This window comes from Dasypus novemcinctus, chromosome 30 (genome assembly GCF_030445035.2).
Source record: "Dasypus novemcinctus isolate mDasNov1 chromosome 30, mDasNov1.1.hap2, whole genome shotgun sequence".
Lineage (NCBI taxonomy): Eukaryota > Metazoa > Chordata > Mammalia > Cingulata > Dasypodidae > Dasypus > Dasypus novemcinctus.
Window position 1 is genome coordinate 46650736 of NC_080702.1, and position 24629 is coordinate 46675364.

Consider the following 24629-nt stretch of genomic DNA (forward strand, 5'->3'; position numbering starts at 1 on the left):
TTTTCCAGAAAGCTGTCTAAGATTTTATTAGACTTTTTACCCCAATATACCTGTATTGGAAGATTCAGACAAAAAGGCACAAACTCACATTAAATAAACAAGGTATTCTAATCAGTTCTACAAAGTGTATTTTGTAAAAGAAGTGCCACTAGGAACCAACCAAAAAAGTCAGGGAGTCCCAGCAGGGACTGAGAGAACTTGGGAAGATACACACATGCCCCCAATACTGACCCTGTCCCTGACCTGCATGCGAAGACTGAGCCCAGTATCCCTCCTACAGAGGCACTGCTGCTTCCAGTTGGGACCATGTCTTGGGAAATCTAATGGAAGCAGCTGGTTGGAGAAAGGGCATGGCACATCCTCAGAGCCAACCCCCCCTGAGTCCTAGTCAGTTTGGGAGGCAGGTGAGGAGGGAAGGGGGTATTTAAAAGAAGCCAACACTGTTGCCCAGCAGCAACACCATCCATGGGGGTGAAATGGACCGGGGTCCTCCTTCCTCTATCTTTATGAGTTCAGCTCACGATGATACTTTTATTTCAGGTCAAACTGGGGCAATATGTGGAGGTGGGAGAAGCCAGAGAAAAGTCAGATAAAGAAAATGTCCCCTGCCCCCCACCACCAGCTGAAGGAATATTCCTGGATCTTAAGCAGAGCTGAAGGAAGGGCACTAACATCTGCTAACCCTCAAACCGCATAAACAACTGTCTGCTTTGAATATCAGTTTGTTTTTCCCAGGATAACCCACTTCTAGACTTTGTTTAGTTGATGAATGAAGAAGGGAAATCTTTAAGCACAAATGTAAGAGTCAAAACAGGAACACATTTACATTTTTCTCCAGTAGGAATGCCTCTTCTTCAACTTTTCCAGTCAAATAAATACTAATAACCAACTGAAATGCAATAACTTATAGACCCCACAAGGTGAGGAGACCAATAGAAAGGAAGGTGTCTGTAAAAGGACATATCCTGGTCCCAAAGGGACTTCAATGAAGGTCAAAGCTGACCAGCTTGAGAGGTCTGAGCCTGTCAACGCTTGCTCTGGGAGGGCCACAGGAAAGCATCCATCAGGGTGTCACAAGTGTGATCCTGTCAGACACTCCCTTATTGCACTTAGAAATGAGTAAGGCAAAGAAAACTACAAAAGCATAAGGATAAATCATCCCATTCTACTTCTTGCTCCCCTAACAGAGATTCGGTCTCTCTCATTAGGCTAGCACTGGCTTGGATCAATGCATACTCAGATCAACACACTTCCCGAGGCTTGGGAGAGAAATGTCAGGTTGCATTATAGGGCATACTCAGGTTCTGCCAAGTTGTAGGAAGTTATGGACCCCTCAGCAGTTTCCATTTGCCTGAACCTGGACTTTCTCACCAGCCTACTCTGGTGTAGTACAATCACTACTTGCACTTGATTGTCCAGGACAGAACTCCGTGTGGGGACAGGATACATCGAGTCCTTGATCCCCAAATTCCTTTCCAGCACCCCTGAAGACAAGAGGGAACATGTTCTGCTGGGAAGGAAGCTTTTTGCATGCTCATGTGTGCGGCATGAGAAGATAAGGGCTCTTCATACCTAACCAGCCTCAAAGACAGAGGACAAGGATCTAAGAAAGCAGAGAGAAAAGGATTATTGCTGAGTGGCAGCACCAACCCAAAAGGGACCAGGAGCAGGGACATACCGAGCTCCTCAGGGGATCAGGCTGGTAAGTATATATGTGACAGACTCAATTCTAAGGGCCATGCTGGACCAGTCCCTCCAAATGGGGAACTGTATGGGGCTCTGCTGAGAGACTGAGACAGCGTGGGCAGGAGGGCTGAGAAGCCTTAGGTGTTTCTAAGAATAGTGACCAGAGATACATTGTCAGGGCTGGGATTATTCATGTTAAATTTTCTTAAGAGACTGGCTGGGCCTTGAGTGCCTCCCTGGTTTCAAGAACCTCCTAACAATGGATTACCAGGAACAGAGGTCAAGAGTTATGAAGCCACACTGCTATTCCGTGAAAATGGCGGAAATAACTGCATTTCTAACTCATCCCCTCTCCCCAGGTCAACACTCAAAATTATGAAGATCTGCCCAGGAGGCAAAACACTCAATTTATCCCAAGGTTGAAAACAAATTGAAATCACCACATCACAAAAGGCAGCTATTTCGAACGACTAAAAATGTCACTTGGAAATAAAGTTGGGCATGGAGCACACACAGAAGTGGGTCAGAACATAATGGAGAGAGAGGCAGGAGCTGTAAATCCAGTGGCCTCCATGCCACACATCTCCGAGGAGCAGGCTCCCGCACACACAGCTTCATAATACCAGGTCTACTTGTTCACAATATTAAAGGGCATCTAGAATTTGCTACAGTAAGGGACTGAAAGTTGCTTGAAGAATGGGCACAGAAAGGCTGCGTCCAAAGATGGCCTGTCATTCGGGAGGGTGGAGCTGCTGGGCCTTCCTGTTGACCAATGTCTTGCAAAAAGTGCAGAAGGGGAAGGGGTGGCTTTAGTCATCAGCTGTCATTCCTTTCACTGGGTCCTTTTGTCTCATCTCATCCAGCTGTCTCTTTGTCTCTTCTTCCATTCTTCGAATGTCGTCCATTGTCAGGTCAACCCACTTATCAAGCCAACAGAACAGCTGCCTGTGGAAGTTTGTAAACAGACGCCTCTCTTGCTTATGTATAAAGTTTTCTACTTTGTTCTGTAGGCCCCACCACTTGAACTTGACGGTAACCAGTTTGTACGCACACATGTATGGGCAGTCTTTCTGATTTACAAGTTCTTGCTTCCAGTTGGGGCCCAAGGGTCCTCGTCCTGTTTTGATAGATTTAAATCTTCCTGGATCTTCCTCTGCCTTGTAATCCTGGCTCGGATCTGCAATGTCTATATATATTGCTTCCACATGTTTCCATGTCTCAGGCTCCAGTTTATGCACCTCTGTAGGTGGTAGATCTTGTGTGTGTACTGGCCTTTCTCACCATCCTTCTCGTAGGGTTCATTCACCAGGACCTCCACACCTTCACCACCACCCGTTTCATTTTTACTGGCCTCAGCCACAGAATACAGCTGCCCCACTTGATACTCATCTACAGACACAGGCAGGATGACTCGATACTCCTTGAGCAGCACCATGTCGCTTCGCGTCTCGGCGGCTGCTCGCTGCCCGCGCGGCCTCCAGCCCGCCTCCCGGCGGCCGTTCTCCGCGTGGCCCGGCCCGGCCCGGCTGCCGTGCGCCTTCGTCGTGGTCTGCTCTGTCCTCGACGCTCTCGCTGCGGTCGCCGGCTGACTCCCGTCGCCCCGGCCTCGCCGCCTCCCGCGCCGCTGCCGACGCCGCGCCTCTGATGCTTTTTTGACAATTAGAAAACTCCCTCTTCACAGTGATGACATGACCTCTTCAAGGTCATCTGTAATCCCCTTCACTACATGGTCATCATGAACCCCTGGGTCTGTGGCTTCCTGTTGCTGTCATCCTGGTTATTAAGTGTTTTGTTCTTTTACATAGCTTAATGGTTTATGATTGTCTTTTTTGTACAAAGTTGGAAATGCCCGACTTTTCCTGTGAACTTAATCAGCTAGTCCAAATTGCTTGCTCTGAAAACTTTGTCAATGACGTGGTGATGAATGTCACATCTGGGCTTAGGGTGCTATTCCACTCACTGGGATCTTTTTCTCTCACTTCAAGATTGACTCTTCCATTTTAAGAATTGCAACAGCTGAGAGAAAGTATAAAGCATTTTCTGCTTGTGGGTATCACCCCTCAGTAGTGACCATGTTTTATGGTACAGTTCTTGGAGTGTATTTTAGTTCTGCTGCTACATAAAATTCAGGAACAGACACAATAGCCTCAGTGATGTACATGGTGGTCACACCCATGCTAAACCCTTTAATCTATAGTCTTAGAAACAAGGACATAAAGCAAGTTTTAAAAATGCTGAGAAATATTCTCCCTATAAATGGATTGTTTTCTCAAGTTTAGAAAGGTACTCATGATGAAAAGAGGTCAAATACTGGGAGATCTAAATATACATACTTCATAAGTGTATCAAAAATAACCTACATAATTTTCAGAATTCTATTTCATTACTTTTTATATATCGAGGACACAAATTTCTTTTGTATTCTTTTACATCATGTGCTATCTCTTATTGTATTCCCGAGTAAGAGTATTGAAGGCAGAAGCTACTATCTTGATTTTTCAGTGGTAAAATATTTAATACACATAATTCTGTATGTATAATTATAGAAGATGCTGCAGGGATAAAGGTGTGCTGCAGTCCCTGCCAGATGAAAGCAACTGCTTATGTTATAAGTTTTGGTGAAAATATTCTCTTATTTCAAATGCTGTGTACCAGACAACATGGCTAAGATTCACTGTCTCCTTAAATAAGTAGCATCCTGAAATGGAGATGTAGTCTGATTTGGTTTACAATATTCCCATTCCATCTCTGATCTTCTCCTTTCTCTTGTGTGTTCCTAATTATAAGTTTAGTGAAGTTGTAATTTACAACACAATCTCTGATTCTTCAAACTTCGATGGTCTCATTAATTTTTGTGATTTTTCCAGCGACATAAATTTGTCCTTTAAAAGTATATCCATAGTTTTGACATTTTCAGGAAATTTCTCTCAGAATTTTCTATAATAGTCTGTGTTTACAGATTACAAAAATAATGTGTGTTTGTTTCCCCATTTCCAAATATGTCTTTTTAAACTATTCAACCCAGATATTTGCACATAATTTCAGGTTTTTATGTAGTCCAACTTTGTTCTTTGTGAGATAGACTAAGCTGCCTTCTTCATTCATTACCTGATCCAAGGACCACCATTATGACTGGGAAATCAGAGTGCCCCATAGGGATCAGTGTTTGCCTTGCACCAATTGCCAGTTTTTAAAAAACAAATGTTTATTCGTATTTACTCCATTTTCTTTGAGAAAGCTATGAATTCATTCTCACTTTGCAATTTATTAACCCACATATTAAGAAACTGTTTTTGAGATACACCAACATCAAACCTATAATTTTCAGAGAATATTTCATTTATGAAGTCTTATAAAATTTCTGTAATGATTGCACCATAATCTGAGATGTAAAATCCTCAGCTTATTAATTCTTTCTGGAGGTTTCTCTTGTGCAAATAAAAGCCCTACTTCATGCCGCACTCCTTGAATTATGATTCCCTTCAAATAATTTTTCACGTACACCAGTTTGGTGAATACATTCCTAGGCATTGTTTTTAGAAGTTAATGTAAACAATTCATTCTGAATCATTTTTTCAAACTCTGCATTTATTAGCATTGTACATTTATCTCCTGGAAATAGTGTTATTGGTGTTTTCACTCCCAATAGTTTGATATATTAATTTTGACCATTTCTCAGCCAAGTACTTTGGCTGTCTAGGAGATTTATATAATGTCTTGCAATGACAGCCACCATAAGGGGTTCCCAGAATATGACATCTGAGTGGGGCAGCAGGGTTCAATTCTCTTCCAAAAACAGGGGGAGAGGACATAAGCTGTCCAAAGAAGCTGCTATTCACAAGGTAGTCCCATGTGAATGTATCTTCCAAAAGAGAGTGGGAAGAGAGAAATGGAGAAACCAAAAATAGTGTTATTTTGCTGTGGTTGGAAAAGTCAAATTTCACAAAAACAGTCATGACAGTGCTCCATCTGCTGGCCAGCCTGGGAAGTGTAGGAAAAAGGCTTCTTGGAGTCTCTCCTCACTTATTCCTCCACCCACTTGGATCTGGTCTGGACCCCACTCATGGGACCAAGACCTTGTATGATAACTTTAAAAGGTCAAAATTTAATATTTAGAATAAGTTGAACCCAAAATCAAAGAGGAGACAGTAAATAAAACTTCTACCAAGAGATAGAAATTCACCATTTCTCAGCCAAATATTAAGATGCCTAGACATCAGCAATCCCATGATAAGAAGCCAGTATCACCCTAATTCTAAAGCCAGATAAATATATTACAAATAAAGAAAATTAAAGACCAATCTCTAATGAATATAGCAATGAGATCCTCAACAAAATACATGCAAATTCAGTCTAACAGCAGTAAGTAAATCATGCAGCATATCCAAAGAAGTTCATTCCAGGTATACAAGTGTTTCAACATAAGAAAATGAATCAGTGTAGTTTACCACATTAATAAATCAAAGAAGAAAAACCATATGAGCATCTCAATTGACACAGAGAATAATTTAACAAAACACAATATCCTTTCTTTTTTCATTTTCCTTTCCTTAATTAATTAAAATACTTAGATTACATAAATATTAGATATTATACAGGGGATTCAGTATGCCCCACTTCCCACAACTCTTACATTTTCCAACATTAGCAACATCTTTCATTAATGTGGTATATTTGTTGCAATTGATAAACACATACTGTAGCATGGCCACTAATCATGGATAATAGTATACATTGAAGTTTACCCTCTTTTCTACTCAGTTCTGTAGGTTATGGCAAAATACATAGTGGCCTGTATCTGTCATTGAATTGTGATTCAGGAAGATTCCCAAGTCCCAAAAATGACCACATATTGCACCTGTATGTCCCTTTCCCTACCCTCAGAACCTCCAGTGACCACTACCTACACATCAATAATATTTCTTCCATTGCTAGAATCACAATTTGATATTAGACTACTAGTAATTCTACTTTCATTCATAACATATTCCCCAATCATGAGGATTCAGGGATAGTAGTGTCCAATCCAACTTTAATTGACTGGGGGCTTTGATCCCATAAGGCTGATGGATGGGACTCTTTTGTAGCAGTTGTAGACACCCTCGGTTCCTTGGTATGTTTTGTCCAACATCTTCTCCTTTTTAGTTGTCCTGGATGCATCCAATGAACTGGAGAGTAGGTATTGCAAGTTCATTGAGATACAGGACCTAGCTGACACATGGACGGCCCAAAGATTTAAATCTCTTGGATGTACACCTATCACCTTTAGAACTAAATATAAGTTCAAATACAAGAATAGAAGAACCATATTTCAAAACCACAACTGAGTCCTACTCTGGTGCACTGGAGAGAATAAAATGCAAAGTAGGACCCACTGGCAAGGGGCCAAATATAGTATCTGGATGTCTCCAGAGCTTTCAAGAGACCTGCTATTTGGGGTTAGTAACTACTTTGACTGTCTATGAAATCCTCCTGAGATGTGCAAAAATGTTACCTCTGAAATGACGTCCAAAATCACTTTGAAGCCTCTTAGGCATATAAACTCATATGTATTTAAAATTGCCCCATTTTTTCAAGATATTTTATTTTTCCAGTTACGTTAATTGTTGATACTTGGTTGCAATCAGAGCCAGGGAAGCTCATCCCTGGGAGTCATTTCCCATACTGGGGGAAAGTTTTGCATTTATATGCTGAGTTTGGTTAAGCTAGAGGTCATATTTGAACTACAAAGAGAATCCGAGTAGGTGATTATTAGGAACCCTACAACCCTAGACTAAGTTTCAATTTCAAGAGCAAGGGCTCATAAGCATAGTTATCAATATCAAGGGTCCATCAATGGACCATCCTCCTTTACTAGTTATTGCTCCTGCACTTGGGGGATTGTTGCTGTTCCAGTAGAGAACATAGAAGAGGTCCCCAGAATGAGAATTTGATTTTCTATTGGTTATTGTGTGAATCTGCACCCACTAAGACAATGCCCCATGAATATTTGAACACATTTGTATGCCATATATATATATAAACACACACCCATGTATCCCTCATCACTTATACCCTAAACCAGTGACCCTCCTGCCATAATTGTAACACTTCTGTGATCTAAAACTTCAAAAGTGAAGCCAATAAAATAGCAAAATACAATTAATAAGAAAGTGAAATTATAATGATAGTTTTAAATGTAAGAAATAAAATACAGAAAAATTTTCAAAAAATAAAATAAATCAAGATATTAAAAATAATGAGAATTTTGAATTTTTTGACATTGTGTTTTTCATTTCTGTCAGATTTGTTGTATTATATGTACAGTGACATTTATTCTATTTACTCCCACAGTGTCTTACTTTTTTCAATTGGTCTTCAGAGAAGTTTTATGTTACAGTAAGTCACATAAAGAATACAGTGGACTTCCATTTACCCGATATCCCCCCCTTTTCATAATAACATTTTTATATGTGGTTGATGCATTTGTTACAACTGATGTACAATTATTTAAACATAGCTACTAATCAACAGCAATGGTTTACATTATGGTTTACCTTTTTGTTTGTACACTTTTAAATTTTGATGAAATTTAACATGGATTGTGTCCATCACTGCAAGATCAGGTAGGACACTTCCACCACCACCCCAAATACCCCCTGTTTCATCTGTTCTATTCCTCCATTTCTCTCCCCCTTGAGGTCAATGAGACAACCAGACTCCACTACTTGAAGGACAAGATTCATAATAAATAACAACAGAACTGAGGGCTTAACACACTGGTCTGTCTTCCCCTATTAGGTAGCCCCCCTTCTCTCAAGCGACTCCCACCTCTCTTTTAAGACTGTAGCAGGCCTTGCCAGGAGTTAGTCCAATGCCTTCCTGCTCTTTATGTGGGTAACCACTCACCAATACAAGAAACTACCACAAAGTGATCACTCACACACTCCCTTATTTTCCCTAAGCCTACCCTAGATGTGCTCTGTCTTGAATGTCCTCCAGAAAACACCTTAAACCAGTAATGTCTACCCTGTCTTAACGACAAAAGAGCTTTCCCAAAATTGTAGTTTCAGCCACATACCCACCAATGCCCACTATCCATGTGTTCTCTCCTCCAACCCTCCCCCAAGTTCCATGGACTGTCCAATCCACCCTCACCACCCTAAACCCCTGTCAAACCTGCAGTGAACCAACACAATAATATCACTACACACCTGTCAAATCCCTTCCTACACAACTACACACTTACAACTTATTGTAGATTTCACCTGTATGGGCATCGACTCAAAACCTTCACTGTTTCTATCCTGTAAACCTATCTTCCAGAGTCTAGCTCTCCGTGTCTACTCAATTTGCTTAATTCATATCAGTGAGGTCATGTAATATGTGTCCTTCAATTCCTGACTTGATTCACTCAATCTGAGGTCTTCAAGATTCATCCATGTTATTTAATGTGTTATTGCCGTGTAACTGTAGCTGTAGCTGAGTAATATTCCAGTGAATGTACATACTGCATTTTGCTTAGCTATTTCTCTGTTGAAGGGTACTTGGATTGATTCTAACTTTTTGAATTAGTGAATAATGCCACTATGAACACTCAGGTGCATATATCTGTTTGTGTCTTTGCTTTCAGTTCTTCTGGTTATATGGCCAGCAATGAAAATGGCTAGATCATATGGCAGATCTAAAGTTAGTTGAGGAACTGACTAACTATCCTCCACGATGGCTGTAAAATTCTAAATTCCCAGCAGGAGTGGATGAGGATTCTGTCTTCCATATCCTCTCCAACACTTGTAGTCCTCTGTTTCTTTTAAATAACCATAGTCTAATGGTGTAAGAAGATACCAAATTATAGTTTTCATTTGCATTTTCCTAATAGTTAGTTATCCTGAGCATATTTTCATGTGCTTTTTAGGCTTTTGTATTTCTTGTTTGCAGAAATATCTATTGAAATCACTTGCCCATTTTTTAAATTGGTTGTTTGTCTTTTTATTCTTGAGATATAGGATTTTTTTATATACGATAGATATTATGCACCTATACAATATAAATTTACAATATAATTTCACCAGTTGGATAAGCTGTCTTTTCAATTTTTGACAGACTGCATTCAGATACAAAGGGTTTTTTTTTTAGTTTCCTTTGTAAATTTTTAAAATTTTTTTATTACATTCAGAAAATATGAGGTCACCATATACCCCCACCCCCCTCACCCCACTCCTCCCCCCATAACAACAATCTCCTCCATCATCATGAGACATTCATTGCATTTATTGAATACATCTCTGAGCACCGAGGCACCTCATGGTCAATGGTCCACATCATAGCCCACACTCTCTCACATTTCATCCAGTGGGCCATGGGAGGACATACAATGTCTGGTAATTGTCCCTCCAGCACCACCCAGGACAACTCCAAGTCCCGAAAACGCCTCCACATCTCATCTCTTCCTCCCATTCCCCACACCCAGCAGCCACCATGGCCACTTTCTCCACACCAATGCCACATTTTCTTCGATTACTAATCACAATAGTTCATGAATAGAATAACAGTAAGTCCACTCTAATCCATATTCTATTCCTCCATCCTGTGGACATTGGATTGGTTGTGTTTTTAACTGTACGGAGGTCGCATTTATCTATTTTATTTTTATTTTAATCTTCATGCTTTGGGTATGAATATCATGAACCCATTTCATTTACAAGATATTGTAGATGCTTCCCTAAATTATCTTCCAAGAACTTTATGGTCTTGGTTTTTATATTTAGATATTTGATCCATCTTGAGTTAATTCTTGTATAAGGCATGAGATGGTGTCACTCTCTCACTCTTTTTGGTAAAGATATCCAGTTCTCCAAGCACCATTTGTTGAAGAGTTCATTCTCTCCTAATTGTATTTTCTTGGTGGCCTTGTTGAATATGAGATGACTTGTACATGCAAGATCTATGTTAGAACTCTCAATTCAGTTACACTGGTCATTTTGTCTATCGTTTTGCCAATACCATGCAATTTTGATCACTGCAGAATATAACAATTCCTGTGTGCTGCACCTTTTCAACCTTGCTCCTCTCTCCCTAAATCCCTGGCAACCAGTGATCATTCTACTTTCAGTTGTTTTGCCTTATCCAGTTCATATATATGAAATGATATATGATGTATTTTTAGAATGGTTTCTTTAACATAAATCATTTGAGATTCAACCTTCCTTTTGTGACTGGATGGACCATTTCATTTTTATCACTGACTGATATTCCACTGTAGAAATATAGCACAGTGTATTTATCTATTTACCTATTGACGTTCATCTTGGTAGCTTTCAGATTTTGGAGAGTATAAACACAACTCTTATAAACATTCATGTTTGGTTTTTTTTGCACAGACTTGTGCTTTCAAATCAGCTACATATATGCCTAAGAGGAAATTTCTGGGTTGTATGGTAAAACTATGTTGAGTTTTACAAGAAATTGCTAAACTACCTTCTGTCTATAACATTTTGTACATTTTATACTCTTACTAGCAATGAACGAGAAAAGTATTCATATACTCATGAGCAATTGGTATTGTCAGTGTTTAGGTGTTTAGCTATTCTAATGAGCACGTGATGATAGATCATTGCAGTTTTAAGTTTGCACTTCATTAATGACAGAAAATTTTGAACACTATTTGACAACTACATATACTTGGTTAAGATTCTGCTTAGATATTTTTAATAGGTTGTCTTCATTCTTGTTGCGTATTGAGTTCTATCTATTTTTGAATACAAATAATTTATTATTTATTATTTTATTATTTTATTTTATTTTTTATTTTTTTACAATTCTCCTCCTTCACTCTCCTCTCTGAAACATTCCTTGCACCATGAATATCTCATCAAATACATCCTCTGATCTAGGGAACAAATGTATTCCTCTGCCTATGTGCCCACTCTGCCTGCTGCTCCAGTCCCCTCTGCCCTTCCTGCTTTTTTCCCTCATTCAGAAACTCCCTGAGCTCCTGACTCCACTTCCAAGTCAGATTCACCTAACCCCATATGTGCCCATTTTCCCTTCTCCTTCTCTGATCTCTTCCAGGTTAAACACCATTTCAGATCTTATTACTCTCATCCTTCTCATTTTATCTAACAATTTCCATATGTAACATTCTTTTGTGACCTTACTTAGAAAAAGTATCATTCTTTACAGCTGTTATCCCCAGAAGGAAAAGAATGTGTTTGGCTTGAAGCCCAGACCCATGCAAATACCCTAAATCAATTAAATGCTGCCAACAGCCCTGTGAGAGCCATGGAATTTCCCCCAAAAAAGCCAAGTCTTAAATCCTCCACTCTCCAGAATTCCCAGCAGCCATGCTACTCCAGCCAGGTGAACAAGAACAGACTGGGGCAATGCATCAAATGTAAAAAGGCTGGGCACTGGGACAAGCAGTGCCCAAATGCACAAGCTCCTCCAGAGCTGTGTCCACTGTGCAAGCAGGGGATACACTGGAAGTCTGATTGTCCCCAGTCATCTCAAGGCAAGAGGGCACTGGTTACAAAGACAGACCCAACTCCAGATTCAAACTTCTAGACTTTCTGGGAGTAGCAGTGGATGACTGAAGATCCCCAGGCAGCATGCATGTCTCCATGTCCACTCCAAAGCAGAACCTCAGGTAACTCTGATGGTGGCAGGTAAGCCAATTTCCTTTCTTATTAATATGGAAACCACTTACTCTGCCCTTCCCAAATTACCTGGGCCCTTAACTCACTCCTCAGTCTCAATATGGAGGTGAATGAAATAGTTTTATAAACTTTCTTTTACTTTACTCATTTAAAAAGCCACCTGTTCACCCATTCTCTTTTTTAATGCTCCCCCACTGCATGACTCAATCCTTAAAAGAAACATTTTAATCAGGCTCAGATCACAAATTCTTGTTCCTTCTCCTCAAAGCACACATGGCACCCTTTCTCTAACAGACCTATCCCCACCCTCCTCCTCTATTCTCCTTTTTTCCACCAAACTACGTCAAACTAAAAATCCAAAATACTAAAATTCTTATCGTTGCTGCCCACCACAAAACCAATCACAGTTCAACTCAAAAAGAAATGCTATTTTAACAATATTTTAAGCTTTATTCACATTTTGTTTCTATCAGAATTTAGAAAACACACATAAACAGTTCCAACTGAAGCAAAAGCACAGAAACTTGAAAAAAACTAAATCTCAGACACAATATCCCACACAAAGAGATGTGCTAAATAGCGTGCTTGCCAGTGAAACCATGCTTGTGAAAAAATATTCTGCTAAAGAGCTTGCTGAAATTAAAACAAAACAAACAAAAACAAAAAACAAAAAATATTCCAGGAACTCTGTAACCCCCATGCCACCTAGATGGTGTGGAGCTGATAGAATTAGTGTAGATACTGGAGAAGTTAAAAAGCTTTACGACAGTAATGCTCAGTTTTGTTCCCATGCTAATTCTATTTGGGTCTAAATAGCTGCATTGTTAAAATTAGTGCTGTTAAAGTTTTATAACTTTTGAACAGGACAACTCTATGATAACAAAGTAGAAAAATGCTAACTGCTTTGTAAGCCTGCACTTAAATGGCTTAGTCCTGATAAACTAATGGCTTAGTTCTGATAGAAGCCAGTCTCCCTGCAAAGTAGCTTCCAAAATAAAAACAATAATCAAAAAAAAAACCTGTTTTTAGCATTTCATGCTACTAAGTAGTATTTGAAATAAAGAAAAACTGTATTTGCATATAACAAAACTGAACCATTATCCTGACAAGTTTGTTTAATGTTACCAATAATTGTATGTTATAAAAATTTTACTTGGAGACAATTTCCAAAAACTTTTTGATAACTTTTGTATGTAGAGTGTATTTTATAAAAACAATTTTAGAGCGTATTTATTTATGTGTTTTTATTGTTTAAGCACGAAGAAGGTAATTTTGTCTTGAGATAAAATGACTGGTTGTTAAGGGAAAGTGAAGTATAGGACAGCAGCCCTGGGCCTAACAGTTTGTAAATACACTAAATTAATTATTTCTTATTATATATGGATGGATCTAATGTTCTTTTTCTAAAAATACCAGGGAAGACGAAATGTTCTGCATCCCTTTGATGCTTGTTTCTCACTAGCCACACCTGTCCATAACTGTAAAGATTTCCTCATGGCAATACTTTCTCCTACAATTTTTTTAGAATTTATTTTATTTTGAATTGTCATTTTATTACCTTGTGATGAAATGTTGATGTAAAGGACATTGGTGATTGTAGCACAATATTCTGAATGTACTAAATATTACCAAATTGTAGACTTGAAAGTAGATAAAATGGGAATTTTGGGTTTATATATAAGTTACTATAAGAAGTTTAAAACAATTAATTGATTAGATGTATTCTGTTATAAAGTATGTAAGACAGAATGTTACTAAAATGGTACTTCCTTTAAACTTGATCTTTACATTCAACTCAATCCACTTCTAAATACAACCATGTTATTTTGAGGATACTGATACACTAATTCTAAAGCTTACATGGAAAGGCAAAAAACCTAGAAAGCCAATATAATACTATAGAAGAAGATCAAAGTAGTAGGTCTTATTCCACCTGATACTACCTAGACAGCCTAAACAATACTGAGGACGAAGAACAAAGTTGTGGGGCCGCACTGATTTCAAGAGTTACTAAAAAGCACAACAATCAAGAGTGTTGAATTATTGAAGAAGACACATAAACTCTTGTTAGATAATCCAGAAATAGATCTACACAAATGTAGTCCAGTGATTTCTGACAAAAGAGAAAGGAAAATTCAATGGGGAAAATGTGGTCTTTACAGCAAATAGTTCTGGAAAAATGGGATGCACACATGCCAAACAAAAATGTAATTTAGGCACAGACTGTATACATTTCAGACTGTATACATTTCAAAAAAGTTAACCCAATATGAATTATGCACTTACATGTTAAATGCATAGCATAAGACTTCTAGAATAAAACACAGAAGAAAATCAAGGGATCAGGGGTTTGGTGTTTAGTGTTTTGATATAGCACCCAAAGCATAACCCGTGACAGAATAAAATTTATAAGTTGTTCTTTATGATAATATAATATAACTGCTCTGTGAAAGAAATGGATAAGGAAATGAAAAGGAAGTTAAGAGAATTGGGGGAAATACTTGCAAAACACATATCTGATAAAATATTTGTATTCAAAAATTCAAATAATTTTGAAAGCCAACAATGAGAAAGTAAATGCCCAATTTATAAATGGGCAAAGGATCTGAAGAGAATCTAACAAGATGACAAACAGACTGCAAACAAGCATACACAAAAATATACTAAAATGACAAGAGTGATTCTCAAAAGGTTGTTGCTAAAGAACCCAGTCTAAAATCAATGTAAGTATATCAAATTATTTTATGAAATTCTGGATAAGATGAAACAACAGGGGCATTATAATGATCACGGGTTGTTTGGGCTTTTGGGAGGGAGCAGGTGGGCTGAATAATTGAAGTAGAGGGGAATTTTTAGAGTAGCGAAACTATTCTGTATTATTAATTGCAGTTACATGACATTACGCATTTGTCAAAACTCACTTACCTTGACAACACGAAGAGGCAACATTAATGTATGAAAATAAAATTCATTTTCAAGGTATGCAAAATGTTCAAAAAAACAACTGTGTAATAAATGTATGAAATGCCCTCTCTGAAGGGTATGGAGGAAAGTTGCTGAAATATTAATTTTGTATATAAATGGAGTTTGTAAGGTGAAGTCAATGGACACTGTACATATGAACACTACTCTAGTTGATCAAGTTGTATCCCACTAGGGTATGGGTTAACAATACTTTTACTTCTACACATGTACACTGGTATCAAGCAATGAGGAAAATGGGTGGCAGATATGGGAACATGCTTCTCACTGTAGCATGGGAGGTTACAGATAAACAAAAGGAAGTTACTGGAACTGTTCTGTGTTACTGGTTTAGAGTTAGAAACATCAGTATTAACTGCTGTATAGGTAAATATAGGTACACATGGGTTGCATGTAGAAATATTTAGAGGAATGTGTATATATACAGGATAGTGTACACACATATATTTCCTCAAGAACTCCCTGGATAGGGCCCAGTAGCAAGGACCTTACAGTGTCCAGAGTTTGAATTTGAATGCCATTCTCAAGTATGAATCTTCTTGGAGAAATAGTTTACTGCAGGACTTTTGGCAAGAAATAAGCAAAAAGAGCCTGGAGCATCTTGTAGGTACAGAAAGTATGTGGGTGATAAAATCAAATCCTCAGTGATGGGGATAACATCAAATAGACACAGGGCACAGTTGAAAGAGGTCCCATGACCAAATTGGAATAAACTAAACAACAAAATAAAAAATTACTGTATCACAACCCAAAATATAAATTAAATGTCATGAGTCAATATTGATATAAAAAAATTTTTGATTTAAAAAAGAGCTCTATCTCCTAGAAGAATTCCAAAAATTATGCAGATTTGCTGTCTCAAGTGCATGGTGGAAAAATCCCACTCCTGAATGTGGGCTTCACATAGTGACTACTTTCCAAAGTTATGAATGGAAGGCAGAGAAATGAGGAACTTTATAAGGGAGGAACCTCAAAACACTGTTGATCAGGTCAGCATCAACAGTGATAAGTCACATTGACAGGATGCACCCTGGATATGATGTGGTGAACGTGGCATTTTATGTCTCGTGTCTCCTTCCAAATCCCATAAACCCAGTCTAGTCATGATAAGTGTATCAGATAAATTTGGACTAATGGACTCTTTACAAAATACTCAACTGGCAGCTAACAAAGAGGTGAAGATGGCCAACCACCACACCAGGGACACGAGAGGGCCTACAACTACAAGGAGGAGAATCGCATCCGTCAGCCATGAGGGATCTAAGCCCCCTCTCGATTTAGAGCTGGACTGGACATCACCATCCCAAGGTCCACAGGATGGAGGAATAAAATAAGCATTAGAGTGGACTTACTGATATTCTACTACAGAAATATTGTGAATAGTAATGGAAGAAACTGTAGTATTTATGTGGAGAAAGTGGCCATGGTGATGGGGGTCATTTTCAGGATTTGGAGTTGTCCTAAGTGATATTGCAGGGACAGATGCTGGACTTTATATGTATTGCCATAACCCAAAGACCGTACTGGGTTAGAGTGTAAATAACAAGGTAACTATAGGACATGCAGTGCAGTAGTGTTCCAAAATTTATTCACCAAATGAAATGACTGTGCCACAATGATGAAAGAGGTTGTTGATGTGACAGCAGTGGGGGTGTGGGTGTGGGTTTTGTGGGAATTTCTTTAATTTTTAATATAACATTTTTTTGTGTGATCTATATATCTTCAAAAAATAAACAAATAAAAAAAAATACCCAAACGGCTTGCCTAAAAATATCCAGGTCACCAAAATTGAGGAGATTCTGAGAAGCTGTTACTGCCAGGAAGGACCTAAGAATTTTTTTTTATGACAAATAAATATAATGTGTTATATTGGATGGGAGCTATTAAGAATAGGGGAAAGTGGGTAAGAGATTCTTAGAAACCCTCTTTACTCCCCTTGCAATTATTCCATAAATATAACACTGTTCAAAAATATTAAGTTTATTACAAAATAAATTATTAGTGATGTGTAAAATCCTAAATTATCTAACTCCAAGATTCAGTCCAGAAACAATTGCATGCCTTTACAAGAATATCACATTTCTGTAAGCTGTCCATTCTTCCTCCAATAAATCAGAATGTGAAAAATGATTTCACAGTGTATTTTAAAGAATAAATAAAATAACGAATATAAAAAGTCTGACATTGTGTCTAGTACAATAATGAATATTTTTTTCATTGTGGTATTGCCCCATACAAATTCATTCCCAACACCTCCTTCCCAATTCCACTGTGCTATTTCCAACTTTCATATTCTCTGAATGGTTCTGGCAACAGCAATAGTTACATAAACCCAGAGTGAGCTTTCCTCAGGGAAAGAATTTTCATGAACCTCACTTGTCATAAACCCCACACTGACTCTCAATACTTCAAACATAAATATCCATCTTGTGGGCAAAACCCCTTGTTCCCTGTAATCTGGCTTCTGCCAAATCTGCCAGGCCCATGGAACACTTTTCTTTCCCTGATCTTCATTGTTAATCAGATATCAAGAACTATTATTCAAAACTCACTAAGCATCATGGTTATATTGATCCCACATTTGTGTACCTGTCAACTCTTCTTGGCATGCTTCTACCCCTTTCTCCTACTGGAATGACTCCAAATCCTCCTTTTCAATTCAATATAATTACCAGGTCCCTTGTCAAGCCTTCACTCCATCCTCCACAAGAGGAGTCCTAATGTTTGTATCCACTTTACCAGGATGTCAGTGACACCACAGGATAGTGCATGTACTCAATTCTACTTCTCTTGCATGTGATCGCTCTGAGATAAGGAAAAAAAGTCTTACTCATTTCTTTATTCCCAAAATAATATTTCATGCCTAATATTAAATATGTCATGACTAAATATTTGTTGAATGACTAAAATTCAAAAAGGATGAATGTGTTTAAATAAATGCTTGCAACAATCGTATACAAAGAAGCAGTGCGAAAGAAAGAAACTGCTGAGAGAAGGAAGCTCCATGAGTGAGAGCCAATGCCAGAGGAGACAGAATGTAGAATGAAGATAGTTGTATCCGTTGAATCCCTCCATATTTAGGCTTTTTAAGGCAAAACTTTGTATTATAAGTATTCTTTATGTGCATAACCTGTTGATGCCCCAAATACATTCCCCTGGCACCTGTGAAGATTTTATGACTCACCAGAAATTATCAAGGCAGGATCTGAGTTCACTAATGTAGAAACTTACTTGAATAAGGGATGAGGTTGGAAGCTCTGCTCTCAGGAAGAGAAGGTAAATGAAACCACTCACGAGGTGTCTAGTAGACACACTTGTGATTTCTCATAAGCAGGAATTAGTAAAGTACACTTGAGAGGGTGTAGAGGAAGTATTTATAGTTTCTGTACCTTTAGTATTTCACTCGAATAAGTCACATTAATGAAGTATTCTTTTGTCTCTTTACTCCCTGAGATATTTAGTTCTCTCAAGGAAAGAGGGAAAAAAGCGAACTAGCATGTGTTTTGACCCTTGGGAGACTTCTAGAGGGCTTCTTGATTACCTTTTATGCTAAGAAATTCTTCCTCACAGAGGATCACCTCTCTTTAGAATTCACCTCTAATATTGCAGTTTCCCACAATGATTTCTCTATGACTTTGTGGAGAGAGATTCTGGGTATACTAAAATACTTCTGTCTCTGATCTGTCTCCTCTGGATTTGGTGCTCATAGGTGGGGCTGCCCTCTCTCAAGAGAACTTCCCCTTGCCTCACTGCTTCTCCTTTCCTGTAGTTAGCAATATCTCTTCAACTCACACAACCATTTGCTTTATCAGGCATTTAACAAATATTTAATCAGCAATACTGTATGGTAAGTTTTCAAATATGTTCTGGAGATGAAGAAAAGTTAACATGCTTTCCATCCTTTCAAACTGTTCACTATCCAAACTGGTTATGAAATGCAAGAGAAATGAAAATAAAGGCAATACCCTGAAGTGTACTGCAGTCCTGGTGAACTGTAATGCCATATGACCTAGGATTGGCTTTTCTATTTCTGCCAAAATCACTCCCAGGACATGGGTAGGGATTAGGATGAAATAATAGACCACTTTGGATAGTAATGATAACTTAAGAATTTATTTCTTCCTATCCGTGAATACTGGGTGTTTCCCCATTTACTTAGGCCTTCTCTAATTTCTTGCAACTGTGTTTTTTATTTTTCAATATACAAGTCATTCATATCTTCATTTAAAATTATTCATAGGTACTTTATTCCATTAGATGCCATTGTGAATGATCTTTTAAAATATTTCATTTAGAATATTTTTTGGTAGTTTATGAAACAAACATTTTTGCATTTTAATCTCAGAACATGTTTGGCTGGGTTAATTTATGAGCTCTAGAAGTTTTCTTGTACAAGATTTGTTATTTTCCATATAAAAGATAATGCCATTGCTGAATGTAGTTTCACTTCCTCCTTTCTAATTCTAAACCTCACATTTAGTTTTATTGCCTAATTCCTTTGTCAAGTACCTTGAGTACAATGCTGTGTAGCAATAGTAAAAGCAGTCATTCTTGTCTTGTTCCAGACCTCAAAATGAGAGTTTTCAAACTTCCAGCATTGAGTATATGATTAGCTCTTTTTTTTATATATATATTACCTTTTTCATCTTGAGGAAGTTACCTTGTTTTCTTATTTTTCTGAGAAGTTTTATTGTGAAAGGGCGTTTGTTTCTTTCAAATGTATTTTCTGAATCAAAGAAGATTTTCATATGATTTACCCCTTCATTTATTAATGTGTGCTATTACATTGATTAATTTCTTTTGTTCCATATCCTGGAAAATTGGGGAAAATCTCACTTGTTTATGGTGGATAATTCTTATAATATTCTGCTGGATCTGATAGGCTAGGTTTTGTTGAGGATTTTTGCAACAATAATCATAAGGGAATTGGTCCTTCATTTTCTCTCCTCCTTAATTCTTACGTAAATTTGGAATCACAGTAATTTTAGCTTCATAGAATGAATTAGGAAGAGATCCCTAATCTTCAATTTGAAGGAATTTGAGAAGTATTGGAATTAATCCTTTGAATGTTTAGTAGAATAGACGATGCTGTCTTCCTGAACATCTCTGTTTGGAAAGTTTTGATTGATTATTGAAGCTCTTGTTTATTTAGGTAAATTACCCGTTCCTAGAAATTCATCAGTTTCTTCTACATTATCTCAATTACTGGCATACAATTATTCAGATAATTCATTTATAATCCATTTAATAGCTGCAGTATCTAACAATGCCCTCAATTTCATTTTGGATTTCAGTAATTTGTATCTTCTCTTTTGCTTTCTTCTTCTAACTAAATGTTGGCAATTTTATTGATTTTTTTCCAAGAACCAACTCTTAGTTTCATTGGTTCTCTCAAATGTTTTTCTATTTCTCTATTTCATTTGCCCCCCGCTCTTAATCTTGATTATTTGCTTCCTTCTGTTAGCTTTAGGATCTTTTTGCCAATTTTTCCTAGTTCTCCAGATCTGAATATAGGCTATTGATTTGTGACATTTCTTGTTTTTTAATATATGCACCCATAGCTGCAAATGTTCATATATGTTTGAAATTCATCACTAATCAGGTCTGACTTAATGAGTTAATTTATTAACAAAGTAAATGATAATAGGAACTTTGTTGGGTAGATGAGTTCAAATGCCAGCTGAAGTTTGACAGACTGTCCACACAGAAAAGCTTGAGATTCTATGTCAGTGAAGTGGATTCCATATGAACACAAAGTCCAAACCTTTCTAAAGTGGAAACTCTGGTAAGATGCCTGGCTAAAAGTGGCATTCTTAGAATTTTAAATGCATTCTAAATGTTAACGATGTGTAAACACACTAATCGAAAACTGGTATCAAACCGCACACTTGCCCTGACCCTAGTGTTAACTGCTGGGAATTGCCTCTGAATAACAAGCCAGAATTTACTCTCAAACCACAGCACCACTATGTGCTTAACAGCCCAAGGTGGAAAAGTAAACAGTAGATGTTTCAGGCTCGCTCATGGCAAAATGAAATCAAATGTAAATCCCCTCTCTTCAACCTAGACAGCCAAAAATTCTGACAACTGTAGGGTCAACTAGTGAAAAGGAGCACAATTTAAAAATTTACCACAGGGTTTAAGAAAATAAGATACCATCTCTAAGAGCTAGAAGAAAACCAGATGGTAGTAAAAAGTCATTAAAGTTGCAGACATTGAGGTTATTCAGACAAATATCATGAAACAACTACTTTTAATGAGTTTTAGAAAATTAAAAAGAATTCTGTAAGTATCTTAAATGGCATACATATTATAATAATGAATTAAATAGAACCTCTAAGTTTGAAGTATAAAATGATGAAAATTAAATTATGTAGGGTAACTCAGAGAAATTTAGGTACAATAGAAACCAAAACCTCCATCCTAAAAAAGAAATTAGAAAATAAAATAAATTTATATCTGTAGACTTTTACTACATCCGACTATTTCTCTGTTTCAGTAAAGCATTCCCTTCCATGATATTTCTTACCAACAGCACAAGAGAACTTTGGTTCTTTCCAGTAATATTTTTGTTCCACTGGCTCTTTCCTCCTTGTATAATAGATAAATACAAATTTCGTGCATTCTGGAAACTCAATGAGATGAAACAGATATGTAGACATAGTTTGGTTGATGCATCTCACAGCTACCTGAGTGCTTCCAATTGTTCAGAGAAGGGGGATCTGGAAGTGAGGGGAAAATAGAATGTTGAGACAGTTGGAAGACATTAGGGGATGAAATCCCAGAACTTCTCACGCAATATTCATATTCTATCCATTTGCTTCCCTCGGAACCTCATGTCTTAGCAGTGGGAGAATCTCTGCACCTGTGTTTGATGTATACACACGTTGACCCTGGCTATGTTATTATGATATGTTATATGAGGAAAGGACTCTGTTACTGCTTTCCTCTGTGACTTTTTTCAGTAGTGTTCCCTGAACCTGTGTGATTTTATTCTGACTTCCCCACTCTTTACCATTATTCATCAACTGAAAGCATTCATCTTTTCTAAATTTCACATTGTAGAGCCCCAGTAAATTAATATTGAATTTACAAGATACAACATAGTAGAACAGAACAGAACTTACACAAAATGAATCTTCTCCTCTTTCTATATAAGAAACATTTTAAATTTTGAAGCCAGCAATCATGTCTCTTATTTTTTTCGGTAACCCAGTGTTTGTCTGTCACTTAATTCACGGATGTGTCTTTTGTTATAATATATATTTTAATGACTCTCTTTAAGTATTACATTTAAGCAAAGCCCAAAACTGCACTTAAGTTTCACAAATAAAGGACATTTGCATGACTTTTTATTTAGTCATTTATAGATTTTTCAAGAATAAAATTTGTTTTCCATGAGAACATATTTAAACTCTCAGTTCAGCATGGATCAATTTTGTTACCGCTTATTTTAAGATTTGAAAAGGATTAAAATTTCACTGATTAAGTCAAAGATCATTTTCTTGAGAGAAAAATAGGAGGAGGATGAACTTTGAAGTAATTAGAAGCCTAGGAATACATGGCAGAGTTGCAACATTCGCCATCACTCACTGGTGACATGGTCAACGAAACATCTTTTCTTAATAACCATTATACCAACTAGGTATATTCAAAAGGAAATGGGAAATTTCTTTGGGAATTTTGAAAGAGGTCGAATATCACTCTCTGCAAAAAATACACTAAAAATATAAGTACATATGGCATACACTATTAAATCTACATGATTGCATTGCATTTACCCTTGAGTTTTGTGTAAAAGAGGAACTAAGATGCACTCTAAGACAAATTCAGGGTGAAGAGCTATGCTTAAGAATGTGTCTTATGTATATTACTGAAAGGTAAGCTAAAAAATGTAACATGGGATTATATAGCATAATAAAACTGCAAGTGAAATATGAATATGAGTAAAATTGCATATATGACTTTTTCTTTGAAAATGAACTATTATATGTTAATACTTCAAGATGTTAATTTCAAACAAAAAACTCATTATGCTAAGTGAAAGAAACCAGATACAAGGTATTATGTATTGCATGATTCCATTTATTTAAAATGTAAATAGAAATGTAGGTATAAAGATGAAATTAGTGTTATTTAAAGCTGGGGAAGGGTAGAGAGATGGAGAGGTTACTGCTAAGGGGTGTGGATTTTTTCATTTTGGAGTAATTGTTCAAAATTTTTCATGGTGATGAACACACTATATTTTAATTATAGTAAAATCCATTGATTATACATTTTGGATAGATTGTATTGCATGTGAATATATCTTAAAAAATTGCTACAAATAAACCAATAAATGTGCAAAAATACCCAGAAATAGCAATTATGTAAAGCAGGGGAAGTATAGAGAGACAGAGAAGTGAAGAATTTTTTTTTCTCTTTTTGGGTTATTATTATTATTGAAATAATGAAAATGCTGTGATGATGATTAAAGTAATGAATGCACCACTATTTGATTTTACCATATACCATTGATTTTACACTTGGATGAATTATATGCTTTATTAATACATATCAATAAAATTTATTTGTGATTTTTTAAAAGAATAAAAAATACATAAATGAAAAATCAATGCAGAACCATTAATTAGTGTAAAAGAGATTCAAGATCACTCATTACCTAGAATGCCAGCAGGAGGAGGGCACAACTGGGGTTCATGGTGACTGTGTAGTGCAGGGAGTGACAAATGGCCAAGAAGCAGCTATAGGCCATCACAGTCAAGTGTAAGTTGTCTAAAATTAAAAAAACAAAAACAAAAACAAAAAAAAACACGTAAAACTACATCTGACTCAGACTGTTTTCATAAGTCATGATTTTGATTTTTGTCCTTATGCTCAACAGCATTTTTGCATCAGTACTGGGGAAGATATAAATATCTCTAAAAGTCAGGTTAGAGAGGAAGAAGTACAAGAGTGAGTGGAGGTGAAGGTCTGAGATGATTGCCAATATAATAAGCAGGTTCCCCATGAAGGTGACTTGGTACAGAATAAGGAACATCCCAAAAAGGAAAGACTGTGATTCTTTTATCTTCTGAAATACCCAGGAGGACACATTTTGAAACATGTATTTGGTTTTCTGATTCCATGTATCAATGAAACTGTTGGACAGTAGAAAATGGCAATGCAAATTTAGCCACTATCAGGGACTATTATCACAAATGTTACTATAAATTAATTATATATGGACTGAAATTGTCAGACAAAACAAATGTTTGTGCTTCTCCTTGAAGCTTTTACAGACTAGACATCCGAGTCCATAATTGAAAACTTTTTTCAAACAATATT

The 24629-nt window shown here is 37.0% G+C and overlaps 1 pseudogene; it reads right to left on the bottom strand.

Moving 5' to 3' along the window:
* Window positions 1–10: 10 nt before the first annotated feature.
* LOC131276633 (phosphatidylinositol transfer protein alpha isoform pseudogene) lies at window positions 11–3293 on the bottom strand (annotated as a pseudogene).
* Window positions 3294–24629: the final 21336 nt, after the last annotated feature.